The sequence below is a fragment of the Peromyscus californicus genome, unplaced genomic scaffold (assembly GCF_007827085.1).
Source record: "Peromyscus californicus insignis strain IS unplaced genomic scaffold, ASM782708v3 Scaffold_6__1_contigs__length_162567912, whole genome shotgun sequence".
Lineage (NCBI taxonomy): Eukaryota > Metazoa > Chordata > Mammalia > Rodentia > Cricetidae > Peromyscus > Peromyscus californicus.
In genome coordinates this window covers 91,240,555-91,256,974 of record NW_026294584.1, presented here as the reverse complement: position 1 = coordinate 91,256,974, position 16,420 = coordinate 91,240,555, and the positions used below count along the sequence as shown (strand labels likewise).

General features: G+C 37.4%; 1 pseudogene; it reads left to right on the top strand.

Moving 5' to 3' along the window:
• The first annotated feature begins 12,272 nt into the window (after positions 1–12,272).
• LOC128099700 (vomeronasal type-1 receptor 2-like) lies at positions 12,273–12,763 on the top strand (annotated as a pseudogene).
• Positions 12,764–16,420: the final 3,657 nt, after the last annotated feature.

Below are 16,420 nucleotides of genomic sequence, written 5' to 3'. Positions count from 1 at the left end.
TATGTTCATAGGTGTGAGGATTAATGTCAGGGTCTTCAATTCGATTCCATTGGTCCACATGTTGGTTTTTATGCCAGTACCAAGCTGTTTTTATTACTGTAGCTCCATAGCAGAGCTTGAAGTCAGGGATCGTGATGCCTCCAGAAGTTGTGTTATTGTACAGGATTCTTTTGGCTATCCTGGTTTTTTTGTTTTTCCATATGAAGTTGAGTATGATTCTTTCCAGGTCTGTGAAGAATTGTGTTGGTATTTTGATGGGGATTGCATTGAATCTGTAGATTGCTTTTGGTAAGATTGCCATTTTTACTATGTTAGTCCTGCCTATCCATGAGCATGGGAGATCTTTCCATTTTCTGAGATCTTCTTCAATTTCTCTTTTCAGGGACTTAAAGTTCTTGTCATATAGGTCCTTCACTTGCTTGGTTAGTGTTACCCCAAGGTATTTTATATCATTTGTGGCTATAGTAAAGGGTGATGTATCTCTGATTTCCTTCTCCGCTTCTTTGTCCATTGTATATAGGAGGGCTACTGATTTTTTTCTTGTATCCTGCTATGTTACTGAAGGTGTTTGTAAGCTGTATCAATTCCTTGGTGGAATCTTTGGGGTTGCTCAAGTATACTATCATGTCATCTGCAAATAGGGAAAGCTTGCCTTCTTCCTTTCCAATTTGTATCCCCTTAATCTCCTTATGTTGTCTTATTGCTCTGGCTAGAACTTCAAGTACTATATTGAATAAGTATGGGGAGAGCGGACAGCCTTGCCTCATTCCTGATTTTAGTGGAATTGCTTTGAGTTTCTCTCCATTTAATTTGATGTTGGCTGTTGGCTTGCTGTAAATTGCCTTTATTATGTTTAGGTATGTTCCCTGTATTCCTGATCGCTCCAAGACCTTTATCATGAAGGGGTGTTGGATTTTGTCAAATGCCTTTTCTGCATCTAGTGAGATGATCATGTGGTTTTTTCTTTGAGTTTGTTTATATGGTGTATTACATTGACGGACTTTCATATGTTGAACCACCCTTGCATCCCTGGAATGAAGCCTACTTGATCATGGTGGATAATTGTTTTGATGTGTTCTTAGAGTCTGTTTGCCAGTATCCCGAACTGACCTACTCTGGTGATGGGATGGCCAAACACCCAAATTGTCGTGCTAGAAACCTCATCCAACTACTGAGGGATCTGGATGCAGAGATCCATGATTAGGCCCCAGGTGGATCTCTGGGAGTCCAATTAGCGAGAATAAGGAGGGTTTATATGAGCGAGAATTGTTGAGACCAAGATTGGATAAAGCACAGGGACAAATAGCCAAACGAACGGAAACACATGAACTATGAACCAATGACTGAGGGGTCACCAACTGGATCAGGCCCTCTGAGTGGGTGAGACAGTTGATTGGCTTGATCTGTTTGGGAGGCATCCAGGCAGTGGGACCGGGTCCTGTGCGCATTGCATGAGTCAGCTGTATGAAACCTGGGGCCTATGCAGGATCGCTTGGCTCGGCCTGGGAGGAGGGGACTGGACCTACCTGGACTGAGTCTACCAGGCTGATCTCAGTCTGCGGGGAAGGCTTTGCCCTGGAGGAGATGGGAATGGGAGGCGGGCTGGGGGGAAGGTGAGGGGAGCGGGAGCGGGGAGAACAAGGGAATCCGTGGCTGATATGTAGAACTGAATTGTATTGCAAAATTTAAAAAAAAAAAAAAAAAAAAAAAAACACTGAGACTAGATGTCTATTTTAAATACATAATAACTTTGTTCCCAACCTGTTTTAACAGGATCCTTTCTTAGGTTCATCTGTAAATAAGTACATGGACCTGTCCGTTCCCTGGACCAATCTGTCTTTTCTTTACAGTGGACATATTGCTTCTTTGAATAATCATCGACAGAATACACAGAATCATAGTGGCTGGATTTCATCTAATTCTTGGTTGAGACAGGATAAGTGCACTCAGTCCAGTGACAAACAACAGAATGTGATATTTCCGTAGCACTGATGACATTTGTAGAGAATGTGCTGAGAGCCACATGCTATTTTAGGTACTGAGACATAGAGTCAGAGTACATTCAAACTTTACTTCAATCATTTTGAGCTGGGTGTGTTAGTTACCATTCTTTCGATGCCATGCAAAAGGCAATTTATGGAAGGAAACATTTATTTGGGTTTATGATTCCAGAGAAATAAGTGTCCATCATAGTGGGGCAACTTCACAGCAAATAACAGGCACAGCCACAGGAGCAGGAAGTCAAGAAATCACATCCTCAACCATGAACATGAAACAGAGAGAATAAAGGGAAATGGGAAGAGGGTATATACTCCAAAGTCCACCACCAGTGACATTCTTCTTCCAACAAAGTCCCATCTTTTTAAGCATCCTCAAACCGTGCCAACAACTGGGTACCTGGTATTTCAACATATGAGCTTATAGGTGACCCTTTTCTTTCCAACCACTTCACTAGGTGACTTGTGGTAGATTTCTAGATCCCGATGTGCTTATTTATAAAATGAAGATGTAATATATAAATAGTTGACCACAGGATTATTCTGATGGTTGAGTGCATGGGACATTTTAAGTTCAGAAAAGTATCCCACATGAAGGAGATATTTGCTAGTACTTGAATAACTTCCTACAGACTGGCCCCAGCATGAATTTTGGCTTGCTTTCTTTTTAAAAAAACAATTTACTTAACTGTATTTTATGTGCATTGGTGTGAAGGTGTCAGATCTCCTGGAACTGGAGTTAAAAATAGCTGTGGGCTGCCATGTGGGTGTTGGGAATTGAACCCCCGGTCCTCTGGAAGAACAGCCAGTGCTCCTAACCACTGAGCCATCTAACCCTTGGTTTTGTTTTTTATGGCTCAGAATATCTAGCTAGTTTATTTCCCTTTGGTCAGAGGTCATGTTAATGAAATTTTATTTTCACATCCTCTTAAATACAATTGGATTTAACTTCAATTTCTTTGGTTATCACAGCTACTTGTATATTCCTCACAGACTATGGGGTCATAGCGCCTAACAAAAGGGTGATAAAAGTTCCATTGTAAGATGGAAAAAGCTATTCTACTTACTTACAAAGTAGCTTAAAAATGAACTTGACTATTTTATATCATAAACAATAAAATTATTTGTTTTTATTGTCTTGGATGAACACTGTAATTTCACACTTTCATAATACTGTTAGCTTATGCTCAAGCCCTCTTTTATTATGGATTTTTATTCAATTTATTTCTATAAAATATCTTTTTTTGTAATAAATTCACACAGCTAGAATAAAGAAAACACTCAAACTCTTGCTCTATCCCAAACTCTGTGTGTCTTAGTGGACTTCTCATACAGATAGAATGTCAGTTCTGAAGTTGTGGTGCTGTACTTAATTCTGGATCAGTTATAACTTAGGCACTTATGCACTAAGAAAAAGAAGAAAAAAACTAGGACAGAGTTGCAAATAGGAAACAGTTTAGTTTTGTATTATCATTTACAATTCATATGTTCTTTTCCCTATATTCTGTCCCTCCTCATCATCTAGTATTATCCTCTCTTTGTCTCTTTTCAAATGTTGTACTGTATACAAGCTTATACCTTTTCACATGTGTGCATGTGTATATTGTAGGCTAGGATAAAAGTATGATGGAGCACATGCCTGATTTGCTTAGTTTTTCTTTGAGATTGGGTTATCTTGCTTAAAGGTTTATTTTATTTATTTATTTACTTATTTATATTTATTTATTTATTTATATTTATTTATTTATTTATTTATTTATTTATTTATTTATTTATTTTAGATGTATTTCTTTTCTGAAGTTTTTGGGATTCAGTTTTTCTTTAGTGCCGAATAATACTCCATTTTATGTATGCACAAAATTTTCACTATCTAGTCATCTGTTAATAGGCATCTACTCTCAGTCTATTTCCTTTCAAAGCTAAACAGAGCAGAGATAAACACAGGGGTGCAAATATCTCTATAGACGGTATGGACTAGAGCATATTCCCAGGAGTAACACAGTTGAGTCTTTTGGTAGTTCCACTGTTAAACTTTTGAGAAACCTGCAAATAAACACAGCCATTATAGACAGAGTTATTTCCAGAACACAAGGGCAACAATTTTACATTCTATTTTTATATTTTTAAGAGAGAGAGAGAGAGAGAGAGAGAGAGAGAGAGAGAGAGAGAGAGAGAGAATCTTTTAAGATCAAAGGGGTGCTTATTACCTGGAAAATGTGCAAAGTGAGAGAGGTGTGATTTGCAATAAATAATGTTCTAAAAGCACACCTGGAAGTTGAGATGGCTGCCCTTCTTTTCTTTGTGATGTTGGTGAAAGCAATCTTGTGTGGGATGGTGAGTTTCATTCTACTAGAGACAAATATTCATAGTCTTCTCCTTTGTGTTTGGAAGTGTGCCAGTTTCTCTTCAGCCTTCAATAACCTCATCATCATATTTTCTATTTTCTTGTTATCAATTTGCTTTTAACCAGCAGTTAAGGATTCTGGCATCTAAGTAAGTTTTAGAACACTTTGGATGTTTGTTTTCATAAATTTGAAAGATAATTATAGGGTGATATGGTTGGCTGAGTGGGCATGATTGAGTTTGTCTCCTGTAATCACCACCACCTCTCAAGTGAAGCAACACTGAGTGACTAGTCTGCTCTTACTGAATTTATTTTACCTGTTTATGAGGATGTAAGTAAGGCCCGAAGTGAAGATCTCAGTCTTGTTATTCTACAGGCATTTGCAGATTAGCATGTCAGTGGCGACATACAGAAAGAATTGTACTTATGATTGGTTCTAAATGCATCTTTGCTAAGTAAGTGAGGACTAAGAAATTCAACTTCTACTAAGTACATGACCACATTGCTCTTGATGGGCACTAGGAAGTTTTAATAAGGACCGAGTTTGCTGGAAATCAAGCAGGCAGGAATGTCTTTTCCTTCATGCTATGTCTTCCATGTAGGAAGCAAAAAATCTCAAGCAACATATAAATTGTTTAAATTATCATCCTCAGGAAAGACATTTCACCATTCCACTCTCCTACCTTTGACTTCCATAATGATCTTCTTCTAGATAAGTATTGATATTTATTATTAGAGCATAGTTATGAAAGTCAACAGGGAAAATGATAGGAAAGATACCTTAGCTGTGATGAGGAAGAGAATATCTGGGTATATCATCTCCTAGGACTCAGACAGGGCAGTTTCCTCTCAGAGTGATCAAACTCTATGAATCATTTAGTACTAAATAAAATTCATAGATTCATATGGAACAATAATAACATGCTAACTTCTAAATATCAATGAGAGGTGGCTGTTGTTGTTGCTTGTTTTTGGCTCTTTGTTGGTGGGAGCACCCCCCAGCTCCCAAATAAGTCACACACAGAGGCTTATTCTTACTTATGCATGCCTGGTCTTACATTGGCTCATTTCTTGCCATCTTTCCTTAACTTATTCTGTCTACATTTTGCCTCTGGACTTTTCCTGTTCTCTTACTTCTGTAAATCTTACTCCGTTTCCATGGCTTACTGTGTAGCTGAGTGGCTAGCCCCTGGAGTCCTTTTCCTTTTCTGACTCCAAGCTCTCTTCTTTTCACTCCTCCATCTCTTTTTCTTCCTCAGATTTCTCTCTCTGTATATTCTCTCTGCCTACCAGTCCTACCTATCCTTTCTCCTGCCTTGCAAGTGGCCAGTTCTTTATTAGACCATCAGGTGTTTTACACAGGCACAGTAACACAGCTTCACAGAATTAAACAAATGTAGCACAAACAAAATTAACACACGTTAAAGTAATATTCTACAACAGGCTATTTTGTACTCTGAAATCACATTTGCACATATTTTGAATTAAAGTATAATAAATGAAGAGTACCATGGCAACACAAGAGAGCCTCTCTGCTATTGAAGCTATTGTGAGGGATGAATATGTCATGTTAAAAAAATATGAAACAACCTCAAAGTGATGGATTTAGAGTATTATGAAAGGACAATGTAAGAAGGCCCAGGCTTTCTTTGTATTGGTTTTCACCTATGTCCTTCCCTGGGCAAGCAGCAGTGCTGAAAATGACCTTAGAACCCACCAGGAGAGAGTTTCTCTGTGATGAATTCTCAGTACAGTAGTGTGATCAGTACATTCTTACTTGTTCCTTTTATGTTCTGTGGCCCAACCTGAGGACAAGAATTCCTCTTTTTATAGGTAAGTGTACTGGGGGTTTGCCCTGTGAGATGTCTTCATTATTTTCCAATAACCTTTCCCTTGACTACAGAAACTGTCATACCGAACAAAACATAGCCCTGAACAGAACATAGCCATCCAAAGAGATCAATATTTGGTCTCCTTTCCAGATGGAGCAAAGAAATGAGTGAGTTACCAAAATAATTTAGACTAATTTCACAGTGAAATATAGAAGAAATAAAACCTTTTCTCACCCCAGCCAACAATCTGTTAACAGTCCAAAGCATAAGGCTAGGTATTTCCCTCACAGTACTTCTTTTTCTATTGACACTGACAATCACACATGAGCTGTTGTCGAAGGCAAAGACTGATCCTTACACAAGCAGCTAGCAAGCCTTCCCCATAGACCCTGGAAATAGCTAGTACCACTGGAAAGTGCATTTTTACATATTTAAAGTGGTTTTAAGTCTGCAAAATGTGGCAATTATAGCTTGGTGAGAAAATTTATTTTTCTTCATCTCTGACTGGCTTAATTATATACTGGGCTACCCCTGTAGGTAGAGGTGATGTACCTATGCTGAAATGCAATTTGCCTCTTCTAATGACACTAATGTTTGTCCCAACGGTGCCCTCACAATTCATCTGTTTAGCTATTACTGACACCTGGTGAAGGTATGTTACTTTAGCCTCATCACTGCAGTTTTAAATTTAAGTACAGATTAAGCACATCTGACAATCATGCTTAATTTATTTGATTGCAGAACAGGTCCCAGAAGCCAAATTGCTAAGTCAAATGTTCTTTTGGTGATATAGTCACCATTAGGCACAATCACCTAGTCTTCATTTTAAAGTGGAAATGCTACAGTTGTTTGTGGGTATAAGGACAAGTATTTAGAATACAGCAAGAAATTACATTGGTTAAGGAAAGTACAAGTAGTTTCTTTACTTCTAGGGCCTATGACCTCATCAGTCATGGGTAACTGGCTAAGTTTACTTCACTAGATAGGAATTAACTCCTATTGATCAGGCTTTAAATTAATTTGGACTGTTGTTAGCTCCCTCCTAAATATAACTCCCTAACTTATAAAGCTACAATAAAACCACTATACCTAAGACACAAGGAATAATTCCAAAATGGGGTAGAAAAGTTGTAAGAACCAGGGCATCTGCGAGAGGGTGTCCTCTATATAAGACAGATAAGCTCCACCCAAGCAATCTCAAAAATATGACCACCTAGACAAAGCCAGTTAAATGTTAACACAGGTTGTCATGTCAATATAGATCGGGGAAATTTCACAAGACCCAATACCCCACACCTAGAGCTACAGGAAATTACCAACTTGATAGATAAAGATTTTGGCTTTTCCCAGAATGAGTCCCTAATGGGTTTCCCAATCCCAAGCGCTCATCTCTAAACACACACACACACACACACACACACACACACACACACACACACACACACACACACACACACACATTACCAACACTAAATGGATTAGAAGGTTATATTTGTGTTTGTGTGTGTGTGTGTGTGTGTGTGTGTGAGAGAGAGAGAGAGAGAGAGAGAGAGAGAGAGAGAGAGAGAGAGAAGAAAGAAAGAAAGAAAGAAAGAAAGAAAGAAAGAAAGAAAGAAAGAAAGAAAGGAAAAGACATTAATAAGAAATCATGAATTTGAGAGGTGGAACACAGAAGTTGAAAGGAGAGAGATAAGGATGGAAATAATTAAATATAGTACTTATGTATGACATTCATGAAAGATAATATGTAATTAAAAATAGAGTAGGAAGGGATAATGAAAGAAGAAACTGACTTTACTGAGTATAAACCATGGACAAAACATGATTTGAAATAAATCAATACTATCCTAACAGTTATAATACCACTGCAAGTCATGTGTGACTATCACTGGATTTATTCACTTCCTGAAAGCAAAATCAGAATGATTAATTCTATGACCTATATCTCAATATTAGAGAACATCCAAGAATCTCCTTTGAATAGGTGTTACCAAATTTCCGCCTCATCAAATAGAATAAAAAAAAATGCACCTAATCAAGTGGAATAAAAAAAGAGATACTTAGTTTTCTTGTGAGAACATCCTGGGGTGCTCTAAATATTAAAGATAGATGATGAAATGATTTCCTATTGTTTTTGTTAGACTGAGCTGTGGTTTCCCAGCCAACATCAGGTAACATAGGAGACGGGAAGTCTTAGCAAAACAGGCACAGCGAAGACGCGACTCGGCTCTGTTCTCTCTCTCTCTGGGACACTGCTGAGTTACTGTCACTCTTACGTTGTGTTCAACCTAACTAATACTTGTAGCTCATCATGCTTCTCTCTGGTGCCATCGTGCTGGTGTCATCCAGGGGATATTGGCTTGTATTCCTTTTCAGTGAACCCATGGCTGACCTTCAGTAGCTGCTGCTGTTCATGGCTGTACAGTGCTGCTCTATGAGTCACCGTTAAAGATATGTTTGTTGCTTGGCTTAAACTTTGTCAGGCAAACTTTGCTATTTGCATGCATACATCACATTCTACCTGCCTAGACTAACGATGATCACTTGACTGACTCTCTTAGGACGGTCACAATGCTCAGAGAAGAGAATTGGTATTCTCTTCTTAGAATCCTTTAATCCAATTTCAAAAGCAAGCTTTGTCTTTAGGTTTTTCATCTGTTATGACCTCTGGGGTCACAAATAATATATTAATCTTGGTCTCTCACCTTTCTGTAAACCCTGCTGGGTAAATGTTTGACATGTATGCTAGCACAGCAGAGAATATTAAATTGACACTCAAAGAAACACTTTTACCACACCACAATCAATAAACCTCTCAGTTGAGTGCAGTAACCTCATCTGTTTTCTTTGTTTCATCCACATCAGTCTTGTTATTTTTGAAGAAGGAAAAGATGTTTACGAAGCAAGCTTCATTTGGAAGAAGGTTTGTTCAATTTTATTCCAGACTACAAGCACTGTTGCTCAGGAGTTTTCCAAAACAGATCTATCTACTATTTATATAGTAAGGACTCCTGTCATGTGGTTTCACATAGTTTCCCTAAAGTCTATGCCAATTAAAGAACTCTTGGTTATACTGAAGTAGAACCCATGATATTACACTGTTGCCTTGTAATATATATTGTTATCATCATTATATGTATTATTAATGCATTATTATAATTGTTATTTATTATTATTACTGTTGTATATACTTTCATCATGTGTTTGAAGATACATGCCAGGGTATAATGTAGATGTGGAGGCCAGAGAACAATTTACTGAAATATATTTTCTCTGGCCTCTGGCCATGTTTATGTAAATTTGAGGGATCATTCTCAGGTTTCTAGGCTTGCAGGTCAAGTGCCTTTACCTAATGAACCATTTGACTAGCCCTTGTACAATATTTTTGACAAGAATTATTCAATACAACCCAGAAGTACATTCATGGTTACCTTCATGAAGATGAAGATATCCTTTAAACAAGATTTAAGGACATTGATGAGGTTACCCAATATTACCAGGCTCTTCCAAAGAACAGCTAATTAGGATGGGTGTCATAATGGTGAGATGGAGCATAGAAGAGAAACCTACCAGGAACTCTAGTATATAATAAGTGATGATCAATTAAGGAGTTGTCAGAGGAAACCATCAACCTCATCCCACCCCTGAAATCTAGGTTTCTATGACTTTCTGTTAAGGGATAATACTGTTTTAATAGTTTCGTCAAGCATCAATGGCTCTAATGTAAATGAAGGCTCCCAATGATATTTTACTTTCTGTTATAAAATAAACTATTACTAAGTTCCTTGATTATTTAAGTTCACTCTCTTACCAGATCAGGCTATTCATACTTTAATTTTCTGAGTTGTTTAGTCAGTTTACATTTCTCTATGGCTGTAGTTCTCCTTGGTACCACAGCAGGGTTTCAAATTGCATTCTGTCATTTTATTTTATTTATATTTTTATGTATTTGTGTTCAAGAAACTAGTGTGACAACCAAGGTTCAGACTTTTCCTGGTTATAAATATTCCATTAGTATTTTCTGTCAATAGTTGTCCAACCACATCATATATAGACATGATTCTAGCTTATGTGGATAATCTAGATCAAACTCTGTCTTATACTGCTTTCATCTTTAAATGCCCTGCCGTGTTTTCCAATACATGTCTGTCACAATAGTGTTTCTCTTTTGTCCTGAAGCCGGTGAACATCTACAGTGAGAGTAGAGGTAGCTTATAGAGCAGGGCTGAGTACTGTGACACTGTCTACTCCTTCTTCTTGTTCTGTGACTTTTGGCAGTAATTACTCCCAGGTTCAAGCCTTATATTCAGCCTTACTTCTGGAAAACCTGATTTTGCTTTGTCCCTGCATTTAGTACTTTCCTGACAAGGCAGTTGTGTTGTCACCTCTATTTTAACTCTTGCTTCATAGTAGTACCAATTGAGCTAGTGATATACATGAGCAACCAGATAACTGCAAAAATCTTTGCTGAGGAGCTAAAGAGTGAATAATATATTGGAGTATTATGAGGTTAAAATCCAAAACACAATGTCCTGGGGAGGAGAGAAATAAAGAATTAGAAAGTAAAAACTGCTCCTTAATTTCCTTACTGTCCTGTGAGGTACTTTGAGTTAACTGCATTTTCTTCTTTGTAAATGTAGAAAATGCCTGAGTACTGGGCTGTTGTGAAGACTGAGATATCTGGGGCAGGTTTTTACTCAGGTTCAACACAGATATACACTTGTTAAAATATTTATCATGGTATAAAAAGCTAAAACAGCCACATTTAGGTTTTTAATGTTTCTAAATACTCTTCTTTTGGGAATGCCTCTTATGAGTACTGTGTTCTCCTCCTATTTGATGTAGTCTAGGTCAAGTTTTCTTCAAATTGAAGAGTACCACACTGAAGAATAAATAGATCCATTCTGGAAGGAGTGTAGAGGGAGGAAGCAGTACAGGGAGGGTTCCTTTTCCCAGCTGGTAGGACTTCCTCTAAGTTCTCACATTTGATTTCCTGGGCATCAGGCTCTTACAATCTTCCTATCCCTTCTTCAGCAATATTTCTTGAGCCTTACTTGTAAGAGTTGTATTGTAGATTCAGCTTTTGGGGTTGCACATTCCTTCTCTATATCTTGGCCAATTTTGAAACTTCTTTGATGAGAAGTGAAAGCTACATTTATATCTGCAGATTTGAAGGTAAGAAACACAAAACTTGTTTTAGTTTTTGTTGTTGTTGTATGTGTGTGTGTGTGTGTGTGTGTGTGTGTGTGTGTGTGTGTGTGTGTGTGCTGTGTGTGTTGTGTGTATGTGTTCATATATACCTGCACAGATCAGAAGAAGACATCAAATCTCACGGAGCTGGAGTTACTGGCACCGGTGAAATACCCAACATTGCTGTTGGTAACTGCATTCAGGTACTTTGGAAAGGCAACAAGTCTCCTTAACCCCATTGCCATCTCTCTACTCTTACCTTTTCTTTTCCTTATACTTACCTAAGATCTTTCTATAGTAAATAATTTAAATTTACTTTTAACCAAATCTCTTTGAGAAAAAATTAACAGACATTACTTTAAATTATCTTGGAAAGGAAGAGGAACACTTAAACTGAGTGTATGGCTTGAGATCTGGGAAGGAGTCAGTGATTATAAGGCCCACTGAAATATGAATTTAAACTTAACACCTGCCTCATTCCAATCAGGACTTTCAAAATAAGGGAGCCATGTCCAATGCTATGGTTTAATAAAGTCCTGAAAAACAACTGAAGAAGTAGATCTTCAGGTCTTCTTGCTTTGTTGGGATTGGGACTATGGCCTATGTCCTATTCTTCCATGATTTCTTTCATATCTTGGCTGTCTTTTGACTGATACCCACACAGATCATTCTCTCACAAATGGCTGTGGCCAATATCTGGATTACCTCATCACTGTGTTTTCAAACAATATGATGGGGATTGTTCCAAAGAAGCTTCTGACTGACATAAAATATAATGGAGTACTTGATTTGCCTGGGTGTCAAAACATAAACTTGTGTTTCACCTACATCCTGATTACTCATCTGTTTGTCTCTCTTGTTCCTGGTAATTAAGATAGGGTAGCACACCAAGGTAGAGGCCCTGAGGCCATGAGTTATTCCTGCTATAGTTGCTGGTTTTTCTTTCAGTGTTTTAAATATTCTATACTTTTCAATGAAAGTCACTGATGCACAGAATACACACAATGACACTGACCTAAAAGAAAATGGGTCTGTTCCACCCGTTGTTTCAGCATTGGCATGATCGTTTGATTTGCCCATGATTCTATGTTCATCAGCATTATGGCCTGGACCAGCAGTTACCTGCTCTTTCTTCTGCACAGACACAACCAGGTATTACAGGACTTTCTCATCCCAATCAGGACCACAGAAGCCACCCTGAGATCAGAGCACCCCTGCCATCCTGACACTGGTGGGTACCTTTGTAAGCTTTGCACTTTCCTTCACAATTCTTTTGTGGATTCTCCTTTGTAGTTGAGGCATGCTGGTGAATATTGGCTTCAAGCTTCCCCAGCATTTTTACCTTACTGTTGATCTGTAGGGATCCTAAGGATCCTTGTTCTATGCTCTTTGGTGGCTGAAAACTGCAGTCAAAATGCCAAAGAAAGACAACAGCTTCACTAAGAGCTATCAACGTTCTACTTAGTAAAATATGTTAAATGCCTTTCTCTATGAACCATGTATAATGGCTCACTATTGTTATCCCAGAACTAGGAAGATTGAGGGAGAAGGAATCAAGAGTATAGCTTGAGATCTAGGAGAGTTTGTGATAGATACAGAGATAAAGTCTGTTTTAATTAGGGTTTCTATTGCTGTGAAGAGACACCATGACCATAGCAACTCTTATACAAGAAAACAGTTAATTGAGGGTCTTACAATGTCAGAGGTTTAGCCCATTATCTTCATGTAGGGACATGTTGGCATCCAGGCAGACAAGGTGCTAGGGAAGGAGCTGAGAGTCCCATATGTTGATCTGCAGGCCTATATGTATCTCCAGTCCTATATGATGATATGCAGAAGTGAACTGTCTCATTCTCAGAATGGCTTGAGTAAAGGAGACCTCAATGTCCACCCCTAACAGTGACACACTTTCTCCAACAAAAAAACAAAATAAAGAAGGAAAGGAAGAAATAAAGGCAGAAAAAAAGAAAGAAAGAAAAAACCATTCATCACATAAATTCACAATCATTTAGGAAGTTAATGTATTACTCTTGATGTATTATAGGATGAAATCTACTACAAAATATGTATATCCTTAATAATCTTTTGCCTGCGTAAGTAGGGCTGTTGAAACAAAATTGTTCTTTTTATTTGAAGAGTGTCTACAAATTTCATCTCATACCTACAAAGTTAATAACCTACATGTTTTGGCATATAATTGTCAGTTGGCAGACATAAATTTTACAGTTGAAAACAGAAAGGTGTGCTTGTCCTGGAACAAAATAAGGTGCCCAAACAGTAAATAATGTTATCCTACTTAAAAGAATAAAATCCTATTTTTACCCATCACCCAGATACTCTTTATGCTCTATGCCATGCATAAGATAAATATTTAATGTCATTATAAGGTTCTAAAAAATATTTATCTAACAGTTTTGCCCCCTTCTACCTGTCACATTCATTACAGAAATATATTCACTTTATTCACACATACACACACACATGATTTGTAAACAAAAAAAGTACTTCACTCAACTCAAAGGGAATAAAAGAAAGTGGGTTCTGGAGCTAAATATGAATGACCATGACCCAGAAACACAGGTTTAGATAATTTGTTTCAGCAAGGTAACAGGATGAAAAATGTCCAAGAATGTTTCTAAGGAGCGTATTTTCTGTGCTAGTAATAACTTATAGACGTTTTACTACATGTATATATTTAAGAAAATGATTATTTTTCACTCACTCTTTTAAAACATAAGCGCACAAGAAAGTAAATGAATGATAGTTTATTAGTCAATAATATGAGGCTAACATGGTTATTAGTGAAAGCATTGGGTTGATACATCCATAATGATGAAATTAGTCTTAATTTTCCTTTACAGTTCATATAATCTATAAGTGAAGTGAAAAACTGACAAAATGAAAGATAAAAATCTTTTCAGGAGCATATTTTATACATTTTAACTCTTCTTTGATAATCCTCTTTTGTATTGTATTAATATCGTGTGCTGTTCTTATTTTGTGGACGGCTATGTGCAAAGCCATCTTAAAAAACTACACTTAAAGTGTTGATTCTGCGTCATCCTACATTGTCACATGATACTCAACCTCCTGTTAATGCAATGACTATTCCTTATCTTCCTCTTTCGATATTGTCTCCTTGAAGTCAGCTATTAAATTTTCAGGGTGTTACCTTGAAAAATAGAAATCAAAATTGAACAAGAAAATAAAAATAAAAATGAAGTCCCACAATGTCCCACAAAAGTCCCACATTTTTAAGGTTGCACAATGACATCAAAGTTAGATGAGGATCAGAAAAACTTCACAACATTTACTTTGTCAGAGCACAGTAGCTATTTCGGTGACAACATGATAATTTGTTTTCATTTATGCATTTATCAATTGTTTTAGTTTAGGTGAGGTGGCACAGAGTCCTGACAACTGTCTAAGCAGACACAAAATGACCTCAGCACAATATAGAATTACCTTAGTCACTTCAAAGTGACTTTGCTCAGTGAGCGTTGTAGAAGCCAGTGATGAATTTAAAATACATAATATATTATATTAATATTAATATATATTAAACTACATTATATATATGGAGAGAGAGGAGAGAGAGAGAGAACTAAGATTCTGGGAAAATAACAAAATAAACTAGGGTATAGAAACATGTCAGGAGAGACATGTTAATGGATTGCATGATTGATTTTACTTTAATATTGCAAGTAGCAATGGAAATCCTTTCTGAGAGGTAAGGTTTAGCTAAAGAATGGTGGGAAATATGTTATTTTTAAAGCCATTCTGTGTGCTAGGAAGGAATTAACTCTGATATCTCAGAGTGGTGCTACTTATAAGGCTTCTCACTTGTGATCATTGTATCCAGAACTTGAGTTGGTCTGGTTTTTCAGCTTTCTACTCACCAAAGCTTTAAGGTCAAAAATAGTGTTACAGTGTCTGAACTTTCTAGACCTTGTTCGAACTGCCTAGAAGTACAAAGCTTTATTTCTCTCTGTGCTTTAGGAAGAGACTAGGAAATGGCATATCAGATTTTACATGTTATGACTTCAAGCTATACATATTCCTCCTGCTCACAGACTAGCAATCAGAGCCAATGTGGAAGGTACATGTAATATGAAAGGAGCTACCAAGTAATATTTGACACATTAGTTTCTTTGTTCCTACCACAAATCACTACTTTGGTGGTATAAAGCAACATGTAGTTTTCCCCTATCTCTGGAATTCAGAAATCCGTATATAGTGAATTAGAGTTTTGCTCTTACTGGAGGCTCCAGGCAACAATACACTTCCAGATTTTCTAGCTCCTTAGGTAAACCTCACGTGTTGCCTTAGGGCTCCACTTCCCATACAGTCTGCAATCTTTCCCCTCTAATTTCATAACCATCTTTATTTTCTCCAACTTCAAACTTTCTACTGGCCTCCTACAAGGAACCCTGTGATCATATTGGGATATCTAGATGAAGAATGCAGACTAATTAATCTGAGTAACATTTCCTTGGAAATGTAAAATGATGTGTTACAGGTTCTCAAGGTTAAAATGTGTGTGTGCTGGAAAGAAGAGCATAGTTCTGTCTACAATCTGTGACAGGAAATGGCAAAGAACTTCCAATACTCAATTCAAGCCATGTGGAGATGGTTGTGGGTACAGCTCAGTAACTGAGCTCCTGCTTGGCAGGTGCATGATCCTCATGGGTTCGATGCCAATATGGGGACAATTATAGATAAGGGAACAATAATTAAAATATTTTGAATTTGTTAATATATTCACGACTCAACAAGGGAACAAAGAATGAATTATTCTTTTCTCTCTCTAATGAATTATTAGAGAGAGAAAAGAAAAAAATAGTTAGGAGGGGACAAGGGTGGGCATGTCTTTCCATTAAGCTAGGATGAAGATTAGAACATTACTACTAAATAAGACTTGAAACTACTGATAAACTACTGATAAAAATGAATAACACTCTCTTTCTTTTTAATTTATTCCCCCCCGGAGCTGAGGACTGAACCCAGGGCCTTGCAATTGCTAGGCAGGGGCTCTACCACTGAGGTCACGTACCGCA